The 25,000-nt window shown below is 35.0% G+C and overlaps 1 protein-coding gene across 5 annotated transcripts in view; it reads left to right on the top strand.

Annotated features, from left to right (window-relative positions):
• Positions 1 to 25,000, top strand: part of LOC124423619 (leishmanolysin-like peptidase) — a 257,493-nt gene that overhangs the window by 78,138 nt on the left and 154,355 nt on the right. Inside the window, exons 1-2 of one of the 5 annotated variants that reach the window (XM_046961553.1) lie at positions 16,769 to 16,838; positions 17,681 to 17,836. The exons of 3 other annotated variants lie outside the window; for them this stretch is intronic. The gene's annotated coding sequence lies outside the window, so the exon portion shown is untranslated. Of the gene's footprint in view, positions 1 to 16,768; positions 16,839 to 17,680; positions 17,837 to 25,000 lie in introns of those variants that run through there. One more of the 5 variants, XM_046961555.1, reaches the window with a different exon arrangement.

The raw sequence follows: 25,000 nt of genomic DNA, 5'->3' as shown, positions 1-25,000 counted from the left end.
GGGTATTGTTTCTTTTTTTTTTTTCATTTTTATACGTACTGTCAGACTACTCGTTACCTTCCTTGTTGAAGGGAAAGGTTAATCAAAAGATTCCTTAGGGTGTATAATTTTCTACGTGCAAATATTTGCAATTTCTTTTTTTTTTTTTTTTAGACCTATCTACTTACATACATGCAGTACCAACTCCTTCGTTCTCTCTCTCTCTCTCTCTCTCTCTCTCTCTCTCTCTTCTAATCCTTTTTATTTCTTTCCCATTGTTCCGTTTACGTGGTCTGACAAAATCGAAATCTTTTGTCGTCCATGTCACCTAGAATGAATCTCATTTCGTGGTAGTGGATTTTCGGCTTCAAAATGTACGAGAGAGAATCCTTGTAGTTTCAACCATTCCCTTTTCCCTCCTGGAACGAAGCCCTCATCCGCCGGTAATTGCGCGAAACTTGTACGGAATCGTAGTAATTATTTCCTGAAATCCATCCACTTCTATCCTACCAAAATCGTAGAAGTAATTACAGCAATTAGTACGCACGACTACATATCGCGATAATCGTACGTGGGCACGTTCCAAAAACGAACATTTAATTATCAATAAATCTCTTCGTGCGTTGTTTACGAAGGATATTAATTTATCTGAAATCATTAGTAATCATTTTCTATATGATTGTTATCATATATCGTGACGAATAGAAACAAATGATTTCGTTTTCTATTTTTTTTTTTTTTTTTCTTTTTTACTTTCTTTCTTTTTCTTTTGAGAATACAACGTTTAGTAGTACCAAGGAAACTTAAATTATAATATTATACAAGGGCTTCATGTACGTTTGTGTAACACGATACCGAAACATCGGCAAACCAATAGCTGTATACAACGTGGTTGTGTACGATGTGGCTTTCATCCCCTAATCGATCGATCGATCGATCGGTCGGTCCGATAATTGTCGTACGTGTAGCCTCGAAAACGGTACTCCGAATAGATGCACGGAAGCTTCGTTAGACTTTCGTCTTGTTATATGTTTATTACGAAAGTTAAAGACGTTGTTGTTATCGTGGAAATCTTTGAAATGGCTATCAAATTTTCTTCTTCTTTCATCAAATTTCGAACTGTTTTATTATTTAAGAAATTTTATCCTTTCATTTAAAAGGATCGTATTATAAATGAAATGAATACATATATATATATATAGTATGAATACATATACATATATTAAGTGTCATCTCCGTTTCATGTAAATAAACGTGAAAATGTTTACATAACATTTATCGATACGTGTTTATAAATATTCTATACATTGTCTCTGTACTATCTACGTCACGTTCAATCATAGTAGGTGTCGTTTCTATGCTTCTCGATCTCAAGACGGTCATAAAATTTACATTGCTTTAGTTTAGTCTGACATTTGCAATAGTGAAAGAAAGAAAGAAAGAAAGAAAGAAAGATAGAAAGAAAGAATGAAAGACTTGGGCAAAGACGTAAGGACGTCGTGTAATACATTACACGATCCATCGCGTGTACTCAACATTCATGAAGAACATTTAACGGTTAAGATTTTGCATTTATATCGGATTCCATATAAGTTAAAAGAAATCATTATTAATAGACGTGGCTCGTTATACGTCAAGTAATATTATTATTTAATGGATCGTTAGATAACTAGAACTATATTTTTTAAATATCCATTCCGTAAGAATCTTTAAGACGATTTGTATTTTTTAAGAAGATTTTAACGTAGAAGAATTAATCAGTAATCTTGGTACTTAATCGAACATCTTATCGAACATCTTATATACGTAATCAGCGAAACCCAATTAAAACTTCGTTTTATAACGTTTGATAAGAATTTATTTATTTTCTTTCCTTTTTTTTTTTTTTTTTTTTTTTATTATTACTTTTTATGACAATGTAGAGATGCGTCGATAACATGGGTTAAATAAAATGGAAATTTCGAATTTTCTTTTCTTTTTTTTTTTTTTATTTCTTTCTTTTTTCATTTTCAAGGATAAAGCTTCTCTCAGCTTTATACGATAGTCTCATCGTTCGTCTCCAAGTTTTAACTTGTTTTTTTCTCCTTTAACTTTGGCAAAGCCTCTTCTCTTCTTCCTTCTCTTCATCTCGTTTCATTCAGTTATACGTCAGCTAAATTTCTTTCAATGGTAACCTATATTCGATGAAATTTCGATACTATAGGGAGAACAAAACTTTCCTGTCTCTTTTCCCTTTTATATTTTCTATTTAAATTTACAGCTGCGCCTTGTTTTTCTCGATGGATCGTGAGAGAAAGTAAAATTATTTTTCTTCGACGATTTTTATTCATTACAATCGTCATTTTAATAATATCAATGTAACAATATCTCATAGTGTTTTATGTGTAATGCATGTACGTAGGTGTAGGTTATTTCTTCTTTTTCTTTTTTTTTTTTTTCATTTTTTTTCTTTTTCCTTTTTTGTCGATTAGAGTAAAATCTCATGAGAATAAAGGAAGTCGAACTTACGATCCGTGGAGAAGACGATGGACATTAGTTACTAGTTCGGTTTCTTGGTACGGTGAAAATAGCGAGGAGAAGGAAAGCTCAAAGAAAAAGATCAAGAAAAAGAAGAAGAAGAAGAAGAGAAGGAGAATGGATAGAGAAGAGGGATCGAACTTCCATGTCCCATAACGGTGCTCGTAAAGCGAGGAAACGAACTTTCTTACGACATCGAACAGGATAAGGGACTTCGATACAACGCGTGACTTCTGCGTCACTTGTCCTTCGATACATACACACACACACACACACACACACACACACACACACATACATACATGTATGTATATATGTATATATATATAAATACTGATATGTACTTACTTACTCGATCGTGGGACTCCCTTAGCTAGTTACAACTATTTTCTAACTTGGACATACACATACGTTGAATTTTGTACAAAAGAAAAAGAAAAAAGTAAAATGAAAGGAAAAGAAAAGAGATCACAGGAAGAGGAGTTTTGAAAATTTTATAAAATCGTCTGAATTAATCATCGTGTAAAAATTTTCACGCGGAACGTATAAAAATATAAAAATATTTTTATTGTACGCTCGTAGTTGGTGTTCTCCTAGGTATCTCCTTGTTATTCTTTTTTTTTTTTCTTTCTTTCTTTTTTTCTCGAGCTTGTTTCAACGCACATTGACCTTCGTCCCTCGTTTGTACATCGCAGTGTTTACGTCGTACGCTAGAGCACTCTTCGAATTTACATTTTAGCTCGGCACGTTAGACTGCCCCACTGTCTTTTCTCTCTCTTTCTCTCTTTCTCTTTCTTTGTCCCTTTCGTCTCGGTTTCTTCTTCTTCTTCTTCTTCTTCTTCTTCTTCTTTTTCTTTTAATACTACTACTACTACTATTATAATTACTAATACTGCTACTGCTACTTCTATTACTACTACTACTATTACTATTATTACTAATACTAATACTACTCCCTTTATATTCTCTCTTGGATTTTACTCGAGGACACAGGCGTACCTTATTTGCATTAGCGTCGTACGACAAGTATCTTGTTCCCCCCTGTATTTTCTTCCTGTCATTCTCGCGGAAATAGATTTAAAAAATTATCCCACAGTTTCTTCCTCCTTATCTCCCGTACTCCATCTTTCCTCTCCTTTCTACGAAAGCTTTAAATTATTATAGAAACAAGAGACAATACCCAATGTAGATATATTAACAATGAACTTTTTACGAAATAATTAAGAAAATATATTTCACGAGATTTTTATTCGATTGAGTAAAAAGAGAAGAGAGAGAGAGAGAGAGAGAGGAAGAGAGAACTTGTACGAAGATGATCATCATCTCTTTATCGAAAAATAGAAAACATTGTTAGATTATATTATGTTGAAAGCATATTTTTCAAAGATATAATCGTAAATCGATTAAAAAAGTTATTAAAATTGTAGTTATCGTTTCGATAACAGTTCGAGCGAACGTTTAAGGATGTGTTGGCATCGAAATGGCTATGAGGCAGCCATGATACATGATGGTTCTAATTAAGCTGGAACTCGGATATAGCTAATTCAAGTTGCCGATCCGTGTTACATCGGTCACGATGGATACGCAATGTTCTCTGCCATTCTCTCTCTCTCTCTCTCTCTCTCTCTCTCTCTCTCTCTCTCTCTCTCTCTCTCTCTCTCTCTCTCTCTCTTGCACCCTCTTTCTCTCTCTCTATCTCTGCGTGTATCTCGATATTCATTCGAGCGGGTCACCATGTCTCGTAGCATTTTGGACGTGCCTTGTATTTGTGTGTGTGCGTGTGTGTATGCGCGCGCCAATTACGGAGATAATCTTGTTGATTAGATTGATTATGGGTAGTCATTTGACGTTCGAAACCAGACGAACATCTTCGATATTTCGAGAATAAAATCTCTCTCTCTCTCTCTCTCTCTCTCTCTTTCTTGTACATACACACACACACACACCTGCATCTTCGTCTCTATCGTTTTCCTTTACTACTACAGTAATTCTCAGAGGAATGTACGTGTATTTGTATGCGCGTGTATTATAGCAGCTGCACCGGCAATAACGATTTCTCGGCCTTGATAACGAACATTTACATAATTAAGTAATTAAAGTTGCATTTGAGAGAGCGAGCTTTAATTATATGAAAGAGACAGTAGAGAGCGCATACGATCGTCGTCGTCATCCTTTACAACTAGTATTGAGCATCTTTACAAATTCAATGTCCTTCGTAATGCGATCTCTCTGCGAGGATATTCTTGGTTCTCTTTATTTCTCTACCATTTTATTTTTCCGATCGAAATGCAATCACGAGACGTGACGTGGAAAATTTGCAACGCCGTGATATCAACCGTTATTCCAATTTAATGGTGATTTTCATCGAATCCTCGCTAGACGCGAGTATCCCTAATTTCGAGTATGATTAAAGGTTGAAAGGTTAACGGATAAGAACAGGATGTACTAGTTATCCTGTAATTGTACCGTAAGGAACCAAGTACGAGAAGTTTATGTATGAGCTTTCTTATGTATATGTGTGTGTGTGTGTGTGTGTGTGTGTGTGTGTGAGAGAGAGAGCGAGAGATCGCATGAACGTTATTCTCTAGGATAATACCAGGAGCAGTTTTCTTCCGGAGGAACTCATTTTCTAGAACATGTCGATTTTCCATCCTTCTTCTTCATCTTCTGATTCCTTCGTTCCTTCATTTCCTCGCTAAGCAGACCTCACAAATATTTTTCGCAACGATTTTACATCTGCCCTTCCTCCTTTTAGCAATGCCTCGAGAAAATATTTCTTCCATATTTCTCTTGGATGCTTTTAATTCAGATATTCCTCGGATACACGTCCAACGAGAGAGAAAGAGAGCGAGCGAGCGAGCGAGCGAGCGAGAGAGAGAAAGGGAAAGCCGGAAGGATGCTTCGTGTTTCGTATCGCCCTGCGAAATCGCGTCGACATTGTTATTTCTATAATGCGAAAGCTTTCTCCTTCTCTCGCTATCTTTCTCAACGTTATAAAGTCTCGCGAATGAAATAGAAAGATAAAGAGAAAGAGAGAGAGAGAGAGAGAGAGAGAGAGAGAGAAAGGCTTCGACCGATATATAAAAAGCGCAAGAATAAAATTACTGAAATATTTTCTGCAAAGTTCGTCGTTGAAGAAGAATTTGATGGTGTTTCGAGATCAACACGATATACCCCTCGCGAGAATATACCCCTTCCAATTTACCGGAGCAAATATGATCTCCGGGCTATGATGGTGTGATGATGTCTTTGCTTTTCTTTCTCTACGCGAGAAACGATCAACGTTCAGAACGCGTAGAAACCTCATAGCACCTCTCTTGCGAAACATCGTTATCGTTGCGCGACGACATTGAAAATGCGATTAAACCGCGCTGCAGTGACAGCGGGAAGAGACAAAATTCTCATCAGGTTATCCCAGGAAAAAGGGAGAGAGAGAGAGAGAATGAAAATGTATGTGAGCTTGTGTATGCGTTCTCTTTGTATGTTTCTCTATATATATCTCTCTTTCTCTCTCTCTCTCTCTCTCTCTCTCTCTCTCTCTCTCTCTCTCTCTCTTTGTATGTGTGCACATCTGTGTGTGTTTCTGCGGTATGGCTTCGTTCTCTCCGGTACCACGAATCGAACTAGCTTGCTAGATATAAGCAACGTGAACATATACAGAGAGAGAGAGAGAGAGAGAGAGAGAGAGAGAGAGAGAGAGAGAGAGAGAGAGAGAGAGAGAGAGAGAGGAAGAGAGAGGAAGAGAGAGAGAGAAAGGAAAGAGAGAGGAACCGAGCAAATCGTGAATCGTCGCTCGCGAATTCAATTTATCGCGAGTCACAGTGGTATTCGAGTGAAATCCTAGTGCTATTGCCACTATCACTATCACAACCACTAACACTAGTGTCAGTTCTTCGATGTCTTCGTGTTACATGTACTATGGATGCGACAGCCCTGCAGCTGCAGCTTCAGTGATTAATATGATTTTCGCAAAGAGTCAGAAATGTCATATCAACTGGCAGAATTCTGGTTTCTCTTTTTCCTTCTTTTTTTCTTTTCTTTCTCTTTATATCTATATCTCTTTCATTTCGTCGAGACTATGCACACCTTCTATTCTGCACCTTCTTGCTCCTCTCTCACCTATGTATCTACGTATTACGTGTACGTATGATTCATGCATATGCAGACACAGATATGCATCTATGAGAAAGGCATATTCGTATTTCGGACAAACACTCTAGGATTCTATGACGTCAGCGAGAAGCTTGAGGTGTACCAACGAGCTTTATGGCACTTTAGAATTCTGAGTGTTGTTGCTGAGGATTGCTGATTTGATTACGAAAGGCGAATTTTCTGTCTGCTATTAATTTATAAAGTTAATGCTTCCTCCTCTCTCTTTCTCTCTCTCTCTCTCTCTCTCTCTCTCTCTCATTTTTCCTTAAGATTGAATTTTATTGAAGGTACCCATGCAAAGATTTTGGCTATCAGTCATTAATTTTCTTTTCCTTTTTTTCTTCTTCCTCGAACAAACGAGCCTCAGCGTAACCTCAAAGAGCATAATCAAATATAGGAGAGAAACGGGAAGGAACGATGTAATTTGCGTCGCGCTGCCTTTTAACGGAATCAGCGGAAAAGGTGCTTGAGAATGCACTTTCCAACGAAAATTTACGGTGTGAGTGCCCTTTCACGGGTATTTTACGAAAGAAGGTAAAGGTACTCGTGGGGATGCTTCCAACATTCGATCGACGCGCAAGCTTACAGTAGAAGCAACGCGTTTATATCGAGCATGGTAATTTTCTTGTAGATAGAAAAAGCGAGAGGGAGAGAGGAAGGGCGGGAGGGAGAGAAAGAGATGGAGAGAGAATTCTCCTGGGAGAACTCTTGCTAGAAAAATGTTGAAATGTACCGAAGTCTTATCCAAAGATAATCTTCATATGGTCAACAATGCAACGTAACGTGGTTTAATTAAAAATTCTCTTGGAATGAAAAATAAAATTTCAATTTAACCAAAGATCCGTCGGGTTTTCTTTATACGTTTATTTTCTTTTGGTTATCAACATTCGACTTTGTTCTTATTTTTTTCTTTTTTTTTTTTTTCGAGAATAAGCGTCGAAATTTTTTTACTTTTTATTTTCTTTTTTTTTTTTTTTTCACTCCGGTGGTGCGTACCGTTCGACAAAGTAGCGTTATGCTCGTTCGCTCACGTACCGCCATTTCTCGAAGGCGAATTCTCGGCACGTGAGAAACGACGGAGTGCCTTATTTTTACACTGGTGGACTTACGTGTGGCTGACCTGCCGCTGAGTCTTACTACTTTGCTGGTGGAGGAGTGCCTTGGGCCTCTCGCTATCTTCCTATGAAGAGAGAAAGAAAGAGACGAAAAGAGAGAAAGAGAGAGAGAGGTAGAGAGAGAAAGAGATAGCAAAAAAAAAAAAGATAGAGAGATTGTGGGAATAGTACGTCTACCGTACAGCAAGTTTCCTTTTTCGATAATAAAAGCGAATGGACGTTGGAGTTTCGACCCCTTTGCGTCATCGTTGAACATGTTACTGGCCCTGCGGGTAGACGGTTGTAACGTAAAAAATAAAGAAAGAAAGAAAGAAAGAAAGAAAGAAAGAAAAAAAATAAAAAGAAAAAGAGAAAACGAACCAGAGTTTCGTTCCTTTAAAACCTCACGTCTGAAGTTTCCCATGGTTTTTATTTTTTTCGATTTATTTTAGACTTCCTCTTCGGTGGTAGGTATCAGTAATTTCATTCGCGTGCTATCGACACACGTACGTGTATATATATATATTGTTATATATACAATATCTAGACACAGTATCTATGCGATCATGTAATTTAATAATAGAAAATCAAAATAATCTCTATCGACGGAAATGGATCGATGATAATATTTACGAAATAATTTTACGATAAAACTATTATCCCGATACTTCTAATAAATTTTCAATAAACTTGATGATATTTATTTATTTATTTATTTATTTATTTATTTATTTATTTGTGTTTAATCTTATTTTATATAAGTATGATCTATTTGGAAATATTTTAAGTGGAAAAGAATCAGTAGTTTGCAAGACAATGGGATTAAGATTTCAATTCAAAGAAATCGGATGAGAGGAGGTAACAAAAGGAAGAAACGAAATGCAAGAACAGAAACGAAATGGGGACATTTTATCGACTTTTGGAAACGGAAGCTTCGTGGTAGGAACGTGCTCAATGGATGAAGGTTCTTCGATACCGTGGTTATCCATTATCGGATTGCTTGAGCCGTGCATTCAATTCGAGTTTAAATGTCCCTTTTCTAAGATATCACGAGACTTACTTGCACCCTTTTCTCGAGTAAATGTTCGTATGTTTAAAAAGATCCCGTTGTTTTTTACTTTTGCTTTTTTTCTTTCTTTCTTTCTTTTTTTTCTTTTTTTTTTTTTTTTTTTCTTTCTTTCTCTCGTTTTTTCAATAAAACGAGTGTTAAGAGAAAATACAGTAGAGAATACTCGGATATTTAAGAAGTGTATTTAAAGGCGTGGTTCGATTCAACGTTGATCGTAAAATGAAATAGAATGGTATACATGAAATTCTTAAGTTCAATTAAATACGAAAGAAAGAAAGGAGAAAGCTGACAAAAGGATACGTAAATGTTTCTAGCTTCGTTGATTTAATATTTTTTGTTCTGAATTACGCGCTCAGCTTTGGCTGAATGTATATAGATAATACACAGAATTTTTCTTTTCTCTCTTATTTTTTTTTTCTTTTTTTTTTTTTTTTAATTCTGTATCCTTCATTTTAATAGCTTTTACAATATCGAAAAAATGAATGGTAGAATTATATAATAATATATAAGCAGAAAGAGAGAAAGGGAGAGAGAGTGAGATGAAAATATAAAATGCTTGGAAAATAACTTTCTTTTTTTCCATCCCTTTTCTTTTCACATCGTTGAATTATCGGGACAATGCATACGAATTTTTTTAAATTCACTGGGTTCTTTGATAGGAGAATTTGCGACGGGTTGATGCAAGGGCACGCTCGTCCCAACGCTCGTGCTCTCTTTCGTGGGTTCGCGTGTCCGTCGAGTTCACAAAGCAAAGCTAAATGTTTCTGCCTATGACGCTTTCGACGCTCGAATTTGCGTGCGCTGAAACGCCAACGTAAACACGAAATCCTGCACATGCATTCCGCAGAGCAAAGCACTACGGATCTTTCCATTCTCTGTTCTCCCCTCTCTCTTTCTCTTTCTCTCTTGTTCATTCCATAGCGAAGGTGCATTCGAGCGTATTATAAAGGCTTCCCATTCAAAATTTCGTCCGCCAGAACAATACATTCTGTATCCTACCAATAAGCACCATGCCTTGTAAAGGTAGTTAGCTCCTGGTATCAGTATAAGCAGGAATGAGCTTTCTGATTCGTTCATCGTTCCAAGGAAATTCGCTTTGACGTATGTTTCTCTCTCTCTCTCTCTCTCTCTCTCTTTCTAATTTGCGTTACACGCCACTGAATATTCCTTTTCTGGTAGCCCAGTCGTAGTCGTTCTAGATTTCGATATATCTTGTATATTGCTTTTCCTATCTCTCTCTCCCCCTCTCTCTCTCCCTCTCATTCTCTTATCTCATACTAGAAGCTTCCTTCGTAATCTGATTTTCGTCAGATTCGAAGTGGCAACTTTAATAAAGTGTTTCGTATTCCGCACGTTACCATCGTGTTGTCTCATTTGGAGCTAAGAGACTTTCTTAGCCGTGTTCGGAAAAGTACGTTCATTATCGTGAAGAGGAAAAAGGGTTTATAGGAAAAAGTTTATTGGATCGGAGTACTAAAGACAACTTGGTTACGTTCGAAAATTGGATAGTAAGCTCGTTGAAAGGGTCTTGAGATGGATTCTTCTCTATTATTTCACTCGTCTCGTCGACAATATCGACAAGTTTTTGTCTTCGTAGAAACATAGAAACGTTCGTTCGTTCGTTCGATAATTTTTCTTCGACAAAAATTTCAAAATATCTTAAGTATAATTTTTTTTTTCTTTTTTTTTTTTTTTTTTTTCTTTTTTAGGATTATCCATTAATAATTTAATTTGAGATCGAGAAAAAGGAACGAAGAATTATCTAGAAATTATTTCCGATGCAATCATTAAATGCATAAAGTAAATAGATTGAGGTTGTTTTCATAAATTTTCGTGGGGGGTTTTGAATAATTGAACGTAATCTCTCGGACTTTGCGTCAAACGATTATCATCGAAGATAACGAACACGTTTATTTTCCAAATGAGAGAGAGAGAGAGAGAGAGAGAGAGGCCGAAATTTTGGCGAGATTACGAGATTTTGCAGAAAGTTGCAGAAGAGAGAGAGAGAGAGAGCGAGAGAGAGAGAGAGAGGGAGAGAAAGAGAGGGAGAGAAAGAGAGAGAGGAATATATATACACATTCATATATATTGTGAAGTTTCGAGCGTAAACAATTTAAATCTTATTGGCGTCCGAGTCTATCGAGCAACGTGGTAGTATGCTTTATTGCCGGTATTACCACATATCGTATGCAAATGTTTGCCTCAGCGTGTAGCGTACGAATATTAAATAAGCTTCGGTCGGACGTATCGTCGGAATGGAAAATGGTATATGCAATAAATAACAAGCGTTAAGTGAATCAAGCTACGCTGTTATAAAGCCCATACTCGATATTACTTGAAATCCTTTGGCTATTTATTGTACTTTGTCAATCGTTTCATCGTTTTAATCATCTTCTCATCTCTCGATTATTTCCATTATTTCTTTTTTTCTTTCATTTCCTTCTCCTTTCTCCTCCTCCCCCCCCCCTCTCTCTCTCTTCTTTCTTCTTTGTCTTTTTCTCTTATTTTTCTCTTTTCTTTTTATTTTTTTTTTTCTTTTTATTTTTTTTACGCTGCATTCGTCAGCATTATCCAACATTAAGGCTCACGAAAGAAAATCAATTCTTTCCTTGATATTCGAAAAATTCGTACAGCATTATATTCCTTTCTCTGGCTCATGGCCAATGTGCATAATCGTAAAAATAGAAAGAGGAATGGAGAAAGAGAGAGAAGGAGAGAGAGAGAGAGAGAGAGAGAGAGAGAGACAGAGGATTAAAATTTGAGAAATTCGATCAGCTGTCGCTAAAGTTAATACATATAACGTTGGTACGTGCGAGTTTGCTGAATCTTCTTCTATTCCTTTTCCTTCTTCTTTCAACTTCTTTCCTGAATGTAAGACGATGTAAATACATAGTTTCGAAGAGTCACCGAGTGAACGTGAGAGAAAAAGAAAGAGAGAGGGAGAGAGAGAGAGAGAGAGAGAGAGAGAGAGAGAGAGAGAGAGAATTATGAAGCTTGGAAACGAGTTCGGTCGTTTGTAGGCGGAAAGACGAGATCCGATTTTATGGGATCGTATTCGAATCGTCGACAAAAGCCACGAATACGAGTTACCTTCTTCGAAGCTTTATAGCCGGTCAAGCTCGACACCATTCGACGACGTGATGTCCTCGCTTTCTTTTACAATTTTCCCTTTCTCTACTTTTCTCCTTTTTCTTTTCGCTTTTTAACATTTTCCCTTCTTTCTAGTCTGTCCTTATCTAACCAATAATCGTATCAGTCGTGATTGTAGGATCCATGTAAGTACGTATCTCTTCGATGTGTGTCTGTCGTAGATTTGGTATATATGATGATACTTTTTCTTTTTCTTTCTTTTTTTTTTTTTTTTTTTTTTTTTTTTATCTTTTTCTCTCTTTTACCTTACGTTTTCTACGATAAACGAAGTGATAAGTCCCATATCCACGAACTATAAGAAAATGGATACGAGGAATTTTCCTTTCATGACGAAAACGAATGATCTCGTTTCCTTTAAATCTACGTTCGTTTTATTTTATTACAATCGTTATTTTCGCTTTGACACTGGCATATACGTATGTACTTAAGTACACGTATTCGAGGATACGTAGGGATATGTTACTCCTTGTAGAAATTTTATAAGTTATATCTGAGAGAATATGTGATAGAAAGGAAATAGAAATGGAGAATACATTAAATAAAGTCTTTCTTGAATGTTTCTTTGAAAGTTAAATTGATAAAAAAAAAAAAAAAATCGTGTCTTATCTTTGAATTAGCGATTTTTTCTAATCTTTCTTTCTTTCTTTTTTTTTTTCTTTTTCTTTTCCTTTTTCTTTCTTTTCTTTCGTCGTTTCGTCTTCTTCTTCTTCTTTTTTTTATTTTTGTTTTATTTTTTTTGTTTTTTTTTTTCTACTTTTTTTTTTATTTTTCTCTCGAATTCGCATCGCAGCTGCGTGTAAAGCGACGCTAGTAAGACGTTCTAGGCGATTGTTAAAGAGAGCATAACTCCGACGCCTTCGAAAATCGCACAGCATAACGACGTAAGTGCTACCTCCGACGATTCTCTTTTCGTGATTTACGATTTCGTAGAAAACGAGTGGTCTACCGAGCTTAAAAGACCACGGATTGTTAACTGAAGAAAGAAACGAACGAATAGCACTTTTTATTTTCCTCTTTCGTGTCAACACGTAAACGCCGCACCTAGCTTGATATGCAAAACGCGATAAGTCGTTACGTGATATATACACATATATATATATATGCGCGATTCTATAAAGTTATTAGTTCAGTATTATCGACGTTGGCGATCACGTTACACACCTCGAACCACACCTCGATCGTCGAAATTTCTTTTTTGTAACGATTTTTAGAAAAAAAAAAAAAAAAAACAAAAACCACCTTATTGAATTATTCCTTTTGTATTATTTAAAAATTTATGAATTTTTGACAATACTTTTGTTCGCCTATAATATCTTAAGATTTTCATTGTTGTAGAATAACAAATGTAAAAAAATATATTCAATGGGATCGATGAATGGAATGGATTCTTTTGAATTTGTTAAAGAAAAAAGAAAACTCACACACACACACACACACAGTACACGCAAGCAAAGAAATACAGAAAAGAAAAAGAAAAAGAAAAAAAAAGAAAGAGTGGTTACGTTAACAGATGAAAATGAATTCAGGGAAGACAGAGAAGTATGTACATGGATATATGTATATCGGAGATGTATACACCCTAGATTTCAACAGAAGGGTCGAAGTCTCTCTCTCTCTCTCTCTCTCTCTCTCTCCCTCTCTTTCTCTCTCTTTCTCTCTCAGTCGAGCGTCGAAAAGGGTGGAACGAAAAATCTTATTAGAATGAACGCCGAGAGGCATAATCAAAATTCACGTCGCACTCGTCCCGTTTTAAATAATCATACGAGGAGAGGAGAGGGCTGCTGCGTCTCCTCCGGCACGATATGAACGCTCGTTTGGTCTCATCCTTCGAATTCGGAGCACGCTTTCCGATGCTCGCACCGCGTGCATTCTTTCTCCATCCCCTAACCCTTTTTTTATCACAAATTTTTTGTTCCTCTTTTCCTTTTTTTTTTTTTTCTTTATTTTTTTCTTTTTTTTTTTAGCCGAACCCTGAAGTGTACTTTGAGGGAGTAACCACTATCGGTAAAACTCCCGTTCGAGGAATCACCATGTTAGATAACACCTGAACATTCTTCTTGAATGCCAAGTGCGGTATCTCTTCTCTCTCTCTCCCTCTCTCTCTCCTCTTTCTCAATCTCTCTCTCTCTCTCTCTCTCTCTCTCTCTCTCTCTCTCTCTCTCTCTCTCTCTCTCTCCCTCGCTTATTATGTTTTAATGCAAAATAGAAAAAGAACTTCGTCATTGCCCAACGATCGGTGTTATTTCACGCGTGAAAGCAATACCTTTCTTCCATTCTTAAAAATCCACTCACGTTTCTATTCGTATCGCGTATCCTTATTCCTCCTTACGTGAATTCCCTTAGGATGTACCTTCCAAGAGGAATCCATCCATAGTCCTCTCATTTTTTTTCTCCTTATTTTTTTTTTTTCTTCCTTCCCAGTTTTTCTTCTTTCCTTCATTCGTTCGTAATTTCTTTCGTACTTTCGTTCGTTCTTTCGTTCTACCGACCGACTAGCAAGTCATCGTGAAAGAACGAAGTCTTTATTACACCGAGCAAAAAAATGCTAAGAACGTTCCTTCCGTGCCACCACTAAGCTACTTTGGAAGATTGCTTAGAAAATGAGAGAGAGAGAGAGAGAGAGAGAGAGAGAGAGAGAGAGAGAGAGAGAGAGAGAGAAGAATGATATAGATTCAAAGTAATTTGTTTCACTTGATTAATGCATTTCACGATAATCTTATTAGCATTATCATAAGTATCGTGAGGTTGAACGAAAGAAATGGAGAAAGTAAAAAATTTTTTAAACTGTATAGCTACTTCATCTTTTTATTTTTTATTTTTTTTTCTTTTTTCTTTTTCTTTTTCTCTTTATTAATATTTAACTCATACACGTAACAATTTAATCAGATGACATCGTTAATAATATCGTCGATGATGAAAATTTGCTATTTAGTTACAGTAAAATAAATAAATCGACTTATAACTCGTATTCGTTATAATATTAATTTTGATATCATGAGATATTTGTTATATAAGGATAGAATACTTTTTTTTTTTTTACAATAAATAATGATTATAATTTTCTACGCGTTATTTGATCATAAATTTGAATACCGACAAATCTCGCGAATCATGCAAATCTTTTTCCTCGTTCATATTTTTCTCTCTTTTACGCAGTTTCCTTCTTCGTTTACGTCATATTATTCTTCATTCCATTCATCATCGTGCGGCTTCAACGCGTCACCGTGAACCTTCAAGGAAGACAAGCGTGTCGTGGAAAAGGGAAAGAGGGGAGGAGGGAATGGATCTACTCGGTTTCGAATCCAAACGCTGCATGATTTCATGGGAAACGTTTTAATATCCGTATCTTCGATGTTTCTTTCTACTTTGGCTCCATTTCTTTCTGATATATCGTTTTATATTTTTCCTTCTTTTTTCTTCTTCTTCTTTTTTTTTTTCTTTCTTTCTTTCGTTTTTTTTTTTCGATATCCTCCTACCGACAAATGACGAGAGGAAGAAATAATAATATAAATTGCGAGAACGATGTGTTTAACATAGATAACGCTAAGCTACACGTCGTCGCAAGCTTTTATCGTTGTTTGAACATGCCGTGCAGTTCGCTTGTACGAATATAAAAGCAGAAGAAACGGGGAGGAAAAGTTAGGAAGAAGAGAGAGAGAGAGAGAGAGAGAGAGAGAGAGAAAAAAGGAGGAATTTTTCGAACGTCATTCACAAGCATTCACTTTGAAAAATGAAAGAGAAAGAACAGAGAAGTGAATCAAATTTGTCCAACCGTTATCGTTGAAATGCTTGTTAAATATATTCCAATGGATAATTTCACATAACAATGGTCTCTCTGATCTTCGTGCGAATTCTTTCGTTTTATGATATAAATGTAGTTTATAGAGGGGAAAAAGAAAAAAAAGGAAAAAAGAAAAAAATGTTCCTAGATAAATCAAAGCGATGAAAGGAAAAAAAAGATATCGTTAAAATTGTTCTCATCGTAGAGGTAGACGTGTTTTTATACGTCAAAAGGAGAAAGCTTTGATGGCGAGAATGGAGAGGTGAGGAGGGGAGGGGAGAGAGAGAGAGAGAGAGAGAGAGAGAGAGAGAGAGGAAGGTATTCAATATTCGAGCTAATCGTCTGTAATGTTTACAGAGGCCTTAATTAAAAAGGACACTATATCGGAGCGAAGAATTGAAAAAGAGAAATCGTTAAAATTTTCGTGTTACAGCATAGATATATGGTTTGAGTCAAGACGAGAAAACGTTGGTGGTGTGATGGTGGTGGTGGTGGTGGTGGTGGTGGTGGTGGTGGTGGTGGTGGTGATGATGGTTAAGGGAGAGAAAGGGAAGGAGGTTCAACGTTCGGGCTAATCGTCGGTAATGTTTGCAGATACCTAGCTGAACACTCGCGCGTTGGTAAATGTTTGCGGTGTGTCAGTGGTATAAGGACCAACCAGGAGCTCTGACCGCTCGACTGTTTTCAGATACACTTGCTCTGTCTCTGTCTTTCTCCCTCCCTCCCTCTCTCCCTTTCTCACTCTCTCTTGCTCTCTCTTCCTCTAACAAGAAGTCGAGATGTGTGCGTCAACTAGTATTCTCTCTCTCTCTCTCTCTCTCTCTCTCTCTCTCTCTCTCTCTCTTGCATTTTGGTCAGTTAAACTCCCAGGAACGTAGAGAATTTGAGAAATATTCGAACGACGCGCCGCCAGTCCCTCCAGGCCCTCTCGCGAGAATTATACGAACTACGGGATCGTGACGTCACAACCGAGATGAACGAAAAAGAAATCAAATATGGCCGAGAACATAAATGGAGATAACTGTGTGCTCTACGATCAAATGTAAATTTTTCATCGAAGAATAATGTCCATTGAAAAATGATTGATCATATCGTGGTAAGGATATGTTGGTTTATCGATATTTCATAATACGAAAGAATTTTTAACGTTTGTAATTTAAGGATTCGATCGATTAATATTATCGAACATTCTAGAATCTGTTGTTGCTCATTCCATTTATTGTGGTTATTTCGTTATTTGAGATACCTGTTTCTTTATCTCTTAAGAATTCTCCTTTTTCTCACTTTTTATAGATATCTATTTTTAACCGTATATATTAACAATAAATCAATTAAATTTGCAATATAAATAATGTAAATTAATATTGGCAATATACATATGTAAACTCTTGAAAGGAGACATTTATCATATGTACATCTGTGGGAGAGAGATAAGAACTGCGTAAAAATACTTCTTAAGCTATTTTAAACGTTTTTATTTATTTTCTTACAATTTTTAACTCTTACAGTTTCATATTACGTATTATTTGAGGTTACGTCGGTCACGAGTTATACGTACAAATTTTTACTGTGGAAAATTTTTAACAAAAAAAAAAAAAAAAAAAAAAAAATAAAAAGGAGAAAAAAAGAACACGCATACATATACGTATATACGAAGAAATGCGTGCTTTTATATTTCGTAAGATATTTCGTTTGATATTGTTTATATACAAATTCTGAGAATTCGATACTTCGATAGAAACTCAATATCATTCAAGGACGTAAATAATAGGAATACGAAACATACGAGACATATTTTAAAGAGGGAACACTTATTCATCAGTCCAACATTATTCAAACGTATAATAAATTTCGATCGATTTTCATACTATTCCTATGGATATAAGTAAAAGATATGTGGAATAGTATTTACAGAAGAAAAATTTCTTTTCGTTTCAGGTAAGACCAAGAGATATTTCGATCAAGATCTTCGAAGGGAACATTAGCGAAATGATCTTCGGTGATGATCGATAACGAGAGAAATCCATTGAAACGTTCTATTTCAAATGATTAGTTAGAATCGAGAAAGAGATTATCGTGTGCACATGACAGACGGTAAGAAAAATAATAACTCATAGATCACGTAAAGCATTCAAAAGAATACTATATGTTACTGTATCTTCTTTCCTTTTCTATCTTCCTTCTCTCTCTCTCTCTCTCTCTCTCTCTCTCTCTCTCTCTCTCACTCACTCTTCTTCTCAAGAAATCCATTAGTAGTATCATTAACTTGAGAAACCGTCTCTCCTAATGGCAATACATCCGTTGAATTTTTGAAAAGTTAATGAACACGTTTCGCGGCACTGGTAAAACTGGTATGTAGTATCGTCGAAACAATTTGAAAAAGGAATATTTTATACGATAAAACTGAGAGATCGTGTTATCATGAACGAATAATGAGAGACTAGAATTAAATTACAAATTTAGTTAAATTACTCATAGAATTATTATTTTTATTTACGTTTCTTTTCTCCGTGTAAGCACATAGTTAAATTTATTGACTATAAGAAGGTAAAAGAAATATTAGAATGCTATTTTTAATATTACAGTAATAATATTTTTAACATATATTTTAAAATTTACTTTACCGGGAAGATATTTTCTTTTTTCCAATCGATAATAAGAAATATATGAAATTGATTTCAATTGAAAATAATAATAATACGAATGAAGATGGGAAGTTTTTTTTTTTTTTTTTTTTTTTTTTTTTATATAAATAAGTGAATGAATCGAATTTTAAATTATGATATTTGTATAACAGGAGTGAAGGAGTAAGAAAAAAATGATTAAAATATTTATTCTTTTATTTCAAAAGAAATTGAAGTAGCGAACGAGTCAACTCATTTTTCATTCAGATTAAAGGATTTTTATGTTTGCGCAAACGACGTATATTTTTTTTTTCTTTTTTTTTTCTTTTTTCTTTTTTTAACAAAAATTTTACGAAATGGGATCAAGTGTATAAGAGGAACACTTTTCAAACGTGTAATTTAACAGGGATATATACCGAATATTATAGATACGAGAGTGTAACAATAATAAAGTCCTGCATTCATGTTTGGTAGATTAATTCACAGGGCAGTTGGTTTCGAATGGAAAACGAGTATTTTGACAAACGTATGGAAGTCAGTAACACGTAGATACATACATAAACCACCGATTTATATAAATATACATATATATATATATACATATATATATATATATATTTATGTATATACACATACACAAACAAAAGACATATATTTACGCAGGAATATTATGCTAGTTTACCTTTCATCGCATTACAACTCGTTGTTATTTCGATAAAGGCTCGCTTTACTTTCGTGATTTATCGTAACGAGTATCGCGAATAGTAGTAGCAGCAATAGCAACAGTAGCAACAGCAGAAGCACCACTACCATCAACAGGAGCCACAAGAATAGAAACAGTAATAGCGTATTGCTTCGACACTGCCACTTCGTGTTTTGGTATTCGTTTGATCGTTTGAATTACGATCGGCCCTCATCCGAGTTTCGCGTACACTGAACACCCGTCGGATGCCAAGCGTGTTTTTCGACCACGACAATTCCGAACGCCGTTTATTTTGACGATTTTTAACGAACGTTCACGTATTTTAATACATGACGTAAATTTAGCCGCGAAATTTCATGGATTTGCTTTGAAATGATAGAATTTCAAAAATTGCCCCCGCAATATGTCGAAAAATTTTATATTGTGTTATGGTTTCGTTTCTCCTTTTTCTTTTATTTTTTTTCATTTTTTTTTCTTTCTTTTTCTTTTTTTTTTTCTTTTTTTTCATTTTTTTTTTTTTTTTTTTTGAGGTTGAATAAGTAAAAATTAACGCTCGATCGAGATTCCAAAAGTTCGTCTTTTATTTTTAAAGGGTTTCCAAATTAAATCAACCGACAACTTCGATATCGAGTTAAGATCGATCGTGTCGTGGAATTGAAAATAATGTATATTTTTTCTTTTTTTCTTTTTCCTCATTTTTCTTTTTTCTTTTCTTTTCCTTTCTACTTCCTTTTCTTATTAGAAGAAAACTCGTAGGAATAAAAATAATGACATAAATCTTATCGTCGCGATCGAAATAGATTTTAAATTAAATGGAAACGCGTTATTTTTATGTTACATTGAATTTTTCTTCTTCTTATCGTCGCAGTCGTTGTCATCGTCGTTGTCGTTGTCGTCGCTTTTACTTTTGGCTTAGGGTTGTTACCACCCACTTAGATGATATATTAGCGTCGAGATGGCACACGTCATCGTCCTCGGAGCTCTCGAGACTTTCATACCTTTCTGCTCCGATGCCTTGCAACCCTTCTCGTTACTCGAGACATCACGATTCACATAGCAACGCAGTCAACCTTTCCACCTCTCGTAGTCACGCGTCCGTTAACTTGTCAAAGGGAATGCTTTCAAAGGCGAGATTAATAATTAGAAACTAAATTACATACAGTAATACCTCCCCGACATATTGTATTTCCCTTTTCTATCGGAATGAATTTATTCCATATAAATTTGTTTCAATTTAACCATCAAAGAACAAATATATTTTAAATAATTTCACTCATAATAGCATGAACTTTTCATCGTATTCATTTACTTTTTCATATAATCGTCGTGTGGTATCCTTTGAGAGTAACTCGAAAGTTCAGATTTGATTTACCTAAACGAATTTAATGCGACTAACAAATTCGAATAGATTCCGATATGGTGGAATAGTAATCCGTTCAAATTGGAGAAATTGTACGAAATTAATTCGACGAATTATTAGAGCAAGCTTTTTAATATGACTAGGGGAGAAAAAAAAAAAAAAAAAAAAAAAAAATCGAAAAGGATAAGTTTCGGATATGACGAGTATAGAGATATATCGGGATAATACATACATGCTATTTATTTTCCTTTCCTCTCGTATTCGTAACTATTATGTTGAGAGACAGGGATTTCAATTTTCGAAGCTTTCCCATTTTCCGGAAAATCCTTCTGTTAAAGCTCGCATCCACCGTATGGTACGGCTTATTTCTTTTCGCTTTTTTGTCTTTATTCTTTCTTTCCTTCCTGGTGTTCTTCTTGCTTTTCTTTTTTTCTTTTTTTTTTTTTTTTGTTCTAAGGTACTATGCGTCACTAGCAAGAGTCATCTATTTTCTTTGGCTTCGTACGCATTTTCTCGAGCACGAGAAGTAACTTAGAAGCCGTGTGTCGAATGTTAGCTATTTCTTTTCTCGTAGATTATATATATATATATTAAAAAAAAGTCGACTCGAAAACAAGAGATTTGTATAAATATACGAAATTTCGATTACGTTAATTGTAATAAAAATTATATTTTATTACATTAATTAGAATTATCATAGGCAGCTATTTATTCGGTCAGTATTTTTAAATATTTGATCAGTATTTATAATAAAATATCATTACGTAATATAAACACGACACAAAGATTCTGATCTAACTCTAAAACTTTCGATTATTTATTATGCAAAATCTTTATCATTAATTAATAAAAATAATCGATCGAATAAATATACGCTGGATTAAAAGTTTCTTGAAATTAATATTTTATTATTTTTTATCGATAAATAAATCGATTTAGTATGGATAGGAATATATGAAATTTATTTAATTTCTTCTAAAAGTTGACGAAAAAAATAAATAAATAAAAATAATATAAAATGAAAGAATTATAAGAAATAACAGGGGAACGGAACGAAGAGAAAAGTTGTGTAATAAAACGGCGTCCGCATATTTGCAGTTGCAGAGCTCAAGCGAATACAAATAGTTGAGTTAAGCTGCAAAAGTGAAAATAAATTTATGAAAACGAATGAATTCGCTGGATGTTCCTGTTTGAGAACGACTAACCTAGACACTCGATTATTCGTCTTTCCCAAATATTCATAATCGTCCATATTGTGTAAATTATTGTGGCATTTACAAATTAGATGGATAATCATGCGCAAATCAAAATTACATGATTTGTTATGCGTCAATAATGCTCTAATAATAATAATAATATTATTATTATTATTATTAATATTATTATTAGATTATTATTATTATTATTATATAATTATTATATTATTATATTATATTATTATTATTATTAATGATAATAATAACAAGAATAGATCGGTCGATTTATATTAATATACGATAATAATTTTTAAACGCGACGAACACGCTATTGAAAATAATAAATTCCTTTTGAAATAGTATTTTAGAACTCGTCGATTTTTCCTTAAACGATTGAAAATGCGACGTAGAGAATCACGTGAATAGTACGTCGTTTGGAATCGATTCGAGATTCGAAAGAAGGAAAATGTTCTTTCCGGTTTCTTTCTCGACTAGATATTATAAATCATTCTATCGCGATTAATGTCATTGAATAGCTTATCGCCATAACGTTTCATGTTCTCCTATCCAGCTTTCATTTCGAACATTTCTCACGAAGGTTCTTGGTACCTTTTCGGTACGTTCTCTTCTCGGTGGTCATTTATCGCGAATATACGTCGCGAAGTACGTCGGTAGGATTGCGGAAGCGGACTATGAAAGAACGAAAAAGGTTTCGAAAGGTTCACTCACATTGAACGGGAGACACGTCACACGAAAGTGGAAAGATAAAAAGGCCATGGGTGTTTTATCCTTCCGCTTAAAGGAAAGAAAAAGAATGGAAAAGAAAAATAAGAAAGAAGAAGAAGAAGAAGAAGAAGAAGAAGAAAACTCTCGTGGCTGTCCAGTTTGAGATAGAAATAATTTCCCTGAGAAATATGATCGGACGTTGGTGAATTTATACGAGAGAGAATACAAAGAACTCGTCGTTATGCGAATCTACCGTAATAGAATTTGCTTCATAGTGATATTTCCTTGTGTATTATATATATATACATATATATGTATATTTATATATATATATATAAATGTAAAAATCACTTGTGTGATTTTTATACATATACATGTATAAAAATATATAAACTTCTGTTTATACATATATATATATATACACATAAACGCACAAGTATGTTAGGTATGCTCGTATGAACTCGTGCTCAGTTACAATAATTCAAGCTCGCCAAGTGACGGTCATTCGCGTACCCGTGCGCGCATGTAATAAATGCGTGCTCCCAACAGTACATTGCAATATCAGGTTGTTACGTTGAATGTCGAGGAGAAATGGGTAGAGGGGTTGAAAAAGAGGATGGAGTCGTTTGCAGGCCTCACCCTGCTAATTAACTTTACCAAATGAATTAACGTTAAAAAGAATCTCGTCTCTGATAATTGAAATTTCCGAAATTTTTATTATTATCTCAGTTTAGTTAGATGAATCCTGAGGGAAGTGAGAAAAAGTGAAAGGAGTAAGCGAGATAATTGAAATGGATCTCGCATGCTAATATGACTATTACGTATAACAGAACGTGTTGCATTTTTATTGTCAGAACTTTTTCAAATGGCGATGATTATTATTACATTGATAATTGTTAAAAATGAAAGGACAAAAGCAAATCTATTTTGTCAATGAATATTTCCTATCGCTCTTTCTTTCAATTAATTAACAAATCTTCGTATTGATTTTTTTTTATTAGTTTTTATACGTATTTCACACTAAAACTCGTACATGTAAAATGATAGAAAAATAGAAATAGAGATAGAGAGAGAGAGCGCGCGCGAGAGAGAGAGAGAGAGAGAGAGAGAGAGAGAGAGAGAGAGAGAGATGGAAGAACGAGAAAAGCGACTTCTCATGCGTTAGGTTGCGCGACCAATATTTACTTAACTTGATTGATAAATAGTCCCTCGATAGTAACGAGACTGGTTGGCTGGCTGGCTGGCTGGCTGGCTGGCTGGCTGGCTGGCTGGCTGGCTGGTTGGTTGGCGTGCTTCTAAAACGTTGGAGTTCGAAGCGTGCTTGATTCCCGAGGGATACGAGAAAACGTTCTGTGGGCTCTCTCCTCTCGTCCAGATCGGGGATTCTACGAGTTGCCTGTGCATCATCGATTCCGCTTACCACATACATATTTCCAGCCTACCGAATTTGCATTTGCGTACGCGCCGTGCTTTTACTTTACGAATTTATTCTCTCTCTCTCTCTCTCTCTCTCTCTCTCTCTCTCTCTCTCTCTTTTTCTTTCTATTTTTCTCTCTATTTTTTCATATTGAGTGAAACTATTTCATAATATTCATAGAAACGTCATCTTTGAAAGTTTTTTCTTTATATATATATATATGGGTTGAAAGAGTTAGTTGTATGTATGCGTGCATGAGATAAGTAAATCCATTGATGATCGAAGAAAAAGATGGATGATTTTTAATATTGGTTAATTGTGTGCGTATGTATATGAGACAAATTAATCGTTAGCCAAACAGAGTGTGTTCTGTCCTTTGTGAATTGCATTGATTATGAAAGAAAGAGAAGAAGGCTGAGATATTTGATAGAATGAATGAATGATTGAATGAGATGGAAATGCATCGTAAGTAAGAGATAGGCAATGAAATAAGGAATAGGACGAAAGAGCGATAAGATTTACCGAATGTGAGTGGATATGAGAAAGGATGTCGGAGGAAAGGGCGGGGGAGGGTTGTACGTGATCGAAAAAGAACAATAGGGATAGTATTGTGTAAACCAACGAGGGGAAAAAGTTCAGAGGAAGTAGAACTAAGAGTATCGTGTATAGTTGACCCGTCTGGATCAACAAAGAGTAACGAGTAAAGCTTTGAGTAGGTCAGGGAAAGAGAAAATAGTTGTAATATCTTAAGTTTTAATACCTTAATTATCTATTAACAAAATACAGATATTGAATTATGTGACCCAATTTAATCAATCCGTATCTTTTCAAGTAGGGTTTCAAAAATATTTTATATATATGTATACATATATACATATATATATATATATATTTTAATTAAATTTCTAACTTCGAGATATAACGTCGCCCTTAGCACGTTCTCTTATATCAAATCTAATAAAACTTTCATAATATTATCGACGTTTTTTTTTCTAATAAGAGGATAATCCATATTTCGCATTTAAAGTTTACGCACGATGAGGAAACAATCTTTGGTTAAATTGAATTCTCGCTTGGCGATCCTTCTTATCCCTCTGTTTATTTATTTTTCTCTATATTATCCTCTTTTAATCTCCGCGCTCGAAGGAATAAGAGCCAGAAGCAGCAACAGCAGCAGCAAATAATCCGAGCGAGTGATTAAAACTTTTCGATCGATTCGAGAGTTCGTCATA

This window comes from Vespa crabro, chromosome 4 (genome assembly GCF_910589235.1).
Source record: "Vespa crabro chromosome 4, iyVesCrab1.2, whole genome shotgun sequence".
Lineage (NCBI taxonomy): Eukaryota > Metazoa > Arthropoda > Insecta > Hymenoptera > Vespidae > Vespa > Vespa crabro.
This window is presented reverse-complemented; position numbering and strand designations above follow the sequence as displayed.